Source organism: Bos javanicus, chromosome 17 (assembly GCF_032452875.1).
Source record: "Bos javanicus breed banteng chromosome 17, ARS-OSU_banteng_1.0, whole genome shotgun sequence".
Lineage (NCBI taxonomy): Eukaryota > Metazoa > Chordata > Mammalia > Artiodactyla > Bovidae > Bos > Bos javanicus.
The window spans coordinates 63,947,428-63,953,427 of record NC_083884.1 but is presented as its reverse complement, the minus strand read 5'-3'; positions in this window follow the sequence as shown (position 1 = coordinate 63,953,427).

The window sequence follows — 6,000 nt, the reverse complement described above, 5'->3', positions numbered from 1 at the left end:
TTGCAGTTTCGCGGAGCCCGTCTGCCGCTTCTCCCTAATTAACGCAAAGGCAACGCTCGCCAGCAGGCCCGCTTGCTGCCATCCCAGGAAAACAGTGCCACAGACAACAGCTAAATATTTGAACATTTTTTGTTTCAGTTGCTGCATGAAAATAGTATTTTGGGCATTTAAACAGCACAGAGTAAAGGGAGAAATTCTGCTTCATTTTCTATCCATGGGGCAACCTTGGGGAAAAAATGCTGTGAGGGAACCCAGTCAGGTCACTGACCTAAGACAGTGTCACAACAAACTACCATTGCTACTGGTAGCCCTACCACTTCTAGCTGTGTGACCCTGGGCAAAGAACCTCTCTGAGTCTCAGTTTCCACATCTGTAACATGGGTATCCTAAGAGCCCCTCCTTCAACATAGTGGGAAGATTCAAGGAGATGGCACCTAAGGATTTAAGGAATCACCTGGGACATAGGCTGGCGCTTAGCCTAAGTCACTTGGGGGTGCTGCAGGTGAGACTGTTGATGATTCTAGAAATGCCCTGCCCAGCTCTCAGTACTTCTGGGTGGGAGCAGAGTGAAAGCAGCCAGGTCCACCTCTCGGGGGTCTCCTGGATCCGGTCCTGACTCTGTTGTTGACAGGTTTCTAGACTCTATTTCCCTCTGTGTGTCTCAGTTTCCCCACAGAGCAGATGGGTCTGGAACAAGTATTTCAAAAGCCCTTTCTAGGGGGAGAGGGACAAGTCAGAAGGCTGGGATTGACATGTGCACACTCCTACACACAGAAAACAGATAACTATTAAGAACCTATTGAGACTTCCCTGGTGGTCTCGTGGTTGAGAATCTGCCTTGCAATGCAGGGGACGTGAGTTCAATCCCTGGTCAGGGAACTAAGATCCCACGTGCCTTGGAACAACTAAGCCCACACGCCACAACTACAGAGCCCATGAGCCACAACTTAGAGTCCACGTGCGGCAATGAAAGGTCCCACGTGAGGCAACGAAGATGTGACTAAGACCTGATGCTGCCAAATAAATAAACAAAACAAAGAACCTACTGTATAGCACAGGGAACTCTCTTCCATCCTCTGTAATGGCCTATGTGGGAATAGAATCTAAAAGAAGAGTGAGTATATGTATACATATAACTGGTTCGCTCTGCTGTACACTTGGAACTAACATGACACTGTAAATCAACAACACTCCAATACAACTTTAAACAATAAAATAAATGAACTAACCTGAAGCCATTAAAAAAAAAAAAAGCCCCTTCTGCCTTCTGGTTCCACTAGTGGCTCCGGGGGTGTGCCCCTCACTCTTGCTGCCCCAGGTAGCTGGCTTGGCTGCAGGACCCAGGCCAGTAATGTGAGTTCCTCACTGTGCCAAAAAGGGTGGAGTGGAGGTGCAGCTCAGGGGACAGGAAGAAGGCTCCTGAAACTCATCCGAAGAATCTGGGAACATCCCAGATCGCACTGATTTTTTAGAAACCGGTCCTGCACACTGCCCAGGTTGTGTGGCAAACCTCTCCGGCAGAGGTGTGGCCCTCCAGCCCATGTCCCCACACTCCTGACTATGAGGATGTAGCACCCCACGGGCCACAGTTTCATTCACCCACTCTCAAGGTATTTATTAAGTACCCACTGTATACCAAGCAACACAGCAGAGGCTGGGACACACACCAGCATCCAGACAGCCAGGTCCCTGGCTCTCATGAACTTTGCAGTCCACTGCAGGCAGGATGTTACTCTTTAAAATCATTTATTGAGCACTGGAATGTATGGAGGAAAAATCCAATGTGTTCTGAGGCTAGGTGACCTGACCGGGTTAGAGGGGTTGTGGGGAGGACCTCTCACAGGAAGGGGCGTTTACACCAAGACCTGAAGGATGAGAGAGTCAGAATGGGAAAGAGCCTTCTAGGCAGGGGGAACCGCACAGCAGAAATAGTGCCGTGAGACTCAAACAAAAAGATGGCTAGCGTGCCGGGCAAAGTCGGCCAGGGCCCAGACCGTGCCAGGCTCAGTGGCTTGCTCACAGGGACATGGGGAGCCAGGGAGGGCTCAAGTTCAAGCAGAAAAGGGAGCTGCCCCGACACCAGCCACCAGTCACCTTGTAGTTAGGAACGGGAGGCTCTCTGCCATCTGGGGATGGCTAGTGGGTGCCCATGTCTGGGAAAGGCATGGAAAACACAGGGCTGGCTCCATGCCCCATCTCTGTGGACTGTGCCCAGATCTGATGATGGCTCAGCAGGATGGAACCAGTGTAAGCTTTGGGGTGGGGACCTGGCACACATCATACGGCCAGCCATGCTGTATGTTTCCCCATCTGAAAAATGGAGTTGTGATAACCCATAATTCCTAGAAACACTAAGTGTCAAGCAGGTGCCAACCGAGTCTCCTCTTCTTTGCTGCCTCCATGCACTAACGCCGCCAGCGGCTCTCACTAGAGACACTGGCTCTGCCACTGATCTCATCTGGGTACGACCTCCCCATCTCTGGGCCTTGGTTCCCCTAGAGAGGAAGGGATTTGGATGGGTGAGCCCCGCCTCGCAGGGCCAGGTGGTTCTCCAGCTGTGGTGACGTCAGATCCAGCAGGGGGACTTGTCAAGAGACAAGTCTTCTTGGGCTTCACCTCCCCCAAGGGAGCAGGGGGAGAACCCCTGACATCCCTTCCCCAGTGGTTCGCATGGTCCAAGAATTACACTTTGATTCTAAAAGCAAGAGATGCACACATCACCTGTTTTCCAGAAAGGGCGCTGTGTGCTCGTGGTGGCGCCTGTCTTTAGAAATTCCGCCGTGGGAAGGGAACCAGCCCGAGTGATGAAACAGCAGAGTTCAAGCAACCACGCTAATCCAGGCCCCTGCCTCACTGCCACCGAGCGGCATTCTTTCGGAATTCTCTCTGTGCACGTGGGATGCAGCTGACTGCCAACCTGCCTGGGGAAAGGAGTGTTTGAATAGTTATTTTGTTTTCTCGCGCTTTCTCTTGCCAGTGACACCCTGGCTATGGAAACATACCCACAGTGTGATGTCTGAGCTGCAGAGTGATAATGATAATGATGATTTGTATTCCCATGACCTGATTTTTTACATTAAATAGTTGAAACAGAAAAAAAAAATTGAAAAAAATTCAAAGTAAATTTAAAAATCCTACTTTGAGATGGTTGTACATTGTGAATATACTTAATATCACTGGACACTTAAAAATGGTTAAAGTGGTCATTTTTGTCTCTTTTATGTGTATTTTACCCCCAAACCCATGTCATATGTCTGTCCTTTGGGTGTATGAAATGTTCATAAGATGTTATTAATAATTACAGGGGAAATTGGTGTGAAATATAAGGAAACTCTCTGTTCTTGCTTTGGAAACTTTCTATAAATCTAAATCTATTCTGAAATTAAAAGTTTAAAAAAATATCAGATGTCCAGGCCCCGGTCCTGACCAATGCAATCAGAATCTGTCTCGGGGATCAAGCATCTGGATTTATCAGAAAGCTCTCCTAGCAATTCAGAATGTCAGGGTTGGACGACTCATGCATGGAAAGCACCTCTTAAGTGTAAAGCATGGGGGAAGTGCAATATGTTATGATCAACCAACCAAAGTTTTGATTTTTTAAGATTTTTTTTTTTCTGAGGTGGACCATTTTTAAAGTCTTTATTGAATGTGTTACAATATTGCTTCTATTGTTTTGGTTCTGGATTTTTGGCTGAGAGGCATGTGAAATCTTAGCTTCCCTACCAGGGATCAAACTAGTATCCTCTGCGCTGGTAGGCGAAGTCTTCACCACCAGACTTCCAGGCAAGTCGCCCAATGCTTTATTTTTAATAAAATTACACAAATAACAGTGACCAATGTAAAATTAAAAACCCAGAGAGAAAAATTAAAATCACCCCTAATCCTGGCCCCTATTGACAACCACTGTTTCGGATGAAAAAGTCCTTTTACACCTTTTTCTCATGGATAATACCTACCTCTATTATTATTCCTGTTGTTATTGTTATTAAAACACAAAACCGGACTTCCGAGAGGCAGCCTTGTAGCCCCAGAGTCTTTGAGCTTCCCTATCTACAAGACATCCTTGTCTTCAGGGAGGGCGGGGAGGCCAGCTTAGGTATGAAGAGAGAACCCAGGGTGGTTGGTGAAACGCTGTGAAAACCCAGCCTAGATAAATGTGCCTCGGCAGCGCCACCTGCTGTTTATGTAAGGGCATTGCATGGCCTCCAGCACGGTCCCCGTTCGGCTAATAGGGAAGCCGCTCCGGTGTTACCATGCCACTCCCATTCCTGTTTTCTCATCTCTTGCCAGAATACCTCCAAACAAGCCCAAGAACAGCACCAAGAAACAGTGCACTGGCCCAGGGCCTGTGCATGCGGTGTCCATCTTGATGGCTACCTGCCAGGGTTACCCCTCTGTGGGCCATAGTCATCAACCTGTCACAAAATATTTAATATTCCTGAGCACTTTATATGGCTAAACTGGTCCACATCTACTGGCCTCTTTTAAGAGTTATATCTGTAAACCACACAGTTCTGGAAAAGCAGACTGAAAAGAGGTTCACAAGCTCTGGAAGTTGGATGTAAATCCTGGCTCTCATGGTGCTGGCAAGAGATTTGCTTGACCTCTCAGAGTCTCAGTTTCCTTATCTGCAGAACGAGGGCAGGAACCTCACCTGCTGGAGGGAAGCTTACACAAGAAAATACATCTGAAAGCATTTGGCACATGGTAGGTATTCAAACAATGTTAGTTCCTTTTTGTTTTTCTTTTTGCTTTCTTTCAACACCATCTTTCCCTTTTTCTCTTGGAGAAAAATTAGGGGCTCAAAGTTGGGGGGAATCTACTCATTCATTCTCGATGAATATTTGTTAAATGACTACGCTGTGCTGGGCGCTAGAACCATAGCAGGGAAGGTAATGATCCCTAACCTTGTGGAGCGGCAGAGCAAGTCCAGGCCCTGGAATCAGACAGAGCTGGGTTCAAGGCTGGGCTTACCACCTACAAGCTGTGGTTCCTCAGACAAATTCCACAACCTACAAGCTTCTCCTGTCCCAGAAGAAAGGCCAGAGGCTATGGCCTGGGGCCTCAGGCTTCCAGGACAAGGTCAGTTAAGCCCTAGGCCCTTGATCCCAGTAGTTGAGCTTGTTTGGTCCTTTAAGGCCATTATACAGATGAGGCAACTAAAGCCCAGAGAGTGGAAGGCCCTTGCCAAGAGGTGCAAAACCAGGACCTGAAGGCTCATCTCCCACAGCACAATTCACACATTTCTGAAGTTCCTATCACACTCAAAGAGGCCCATCAACAACTATTTATTAATCAGGCTCTTTTGCTGTGTGGGCGGCTCTGGCCTAGGTTTAGGGTGACTTGCATAGGCTACGGAGGTGTCACAGCCTTCCCGGTAATAATAGGCTCCTTTTTCAATTACTTGAACATTCTTATTTCACGGATGAGGACACGGAGGCTCAGAGTGATGAAGTGACCTGTCCAAGACCACACGACTGTTGTGGTGGACGCTGCAACAGGGGTCACTCTGCTCAACCAGACATTATACTTCATCCAGGAAAAACAGAGAAGTGAATAAAAGAAGGAAGTGGAGCAGGGGTCGGGGGGCTTCCCTGGTGGTCTGGTGGTTAAGTGTCCATCTTGCAATGCAGAGGACCCAAGTTTGATCCCTGGTTGGGGAACTAGGTTCCTACATGTGGCAGAGCAACTAAGCCTACAAGCTACAACTAGAAAATGGGAGTGCCGGCGACTAAGACACCAGGCAGCCAAATAAATAAAATAAAAAATAAAAAGGAGGAAAGGGTGAAGGGAAGAATAAATGAAGACAAAAGTGGGAAAATGAAAAGAGCATGAGTAAAAGAGTTAACACTTTTGTTCTTCATTTATTTTTTCATTTATTTTTGTCACACTACAGAGCTTGTGGGATCTTAGTTCCCCAACCAGGGATTGGGGAACTGGGATTGAACCCAGTTCCTGGGTTGAATCCCCAGCTGGGATTGAACCCAGGCTCTCGGCAGT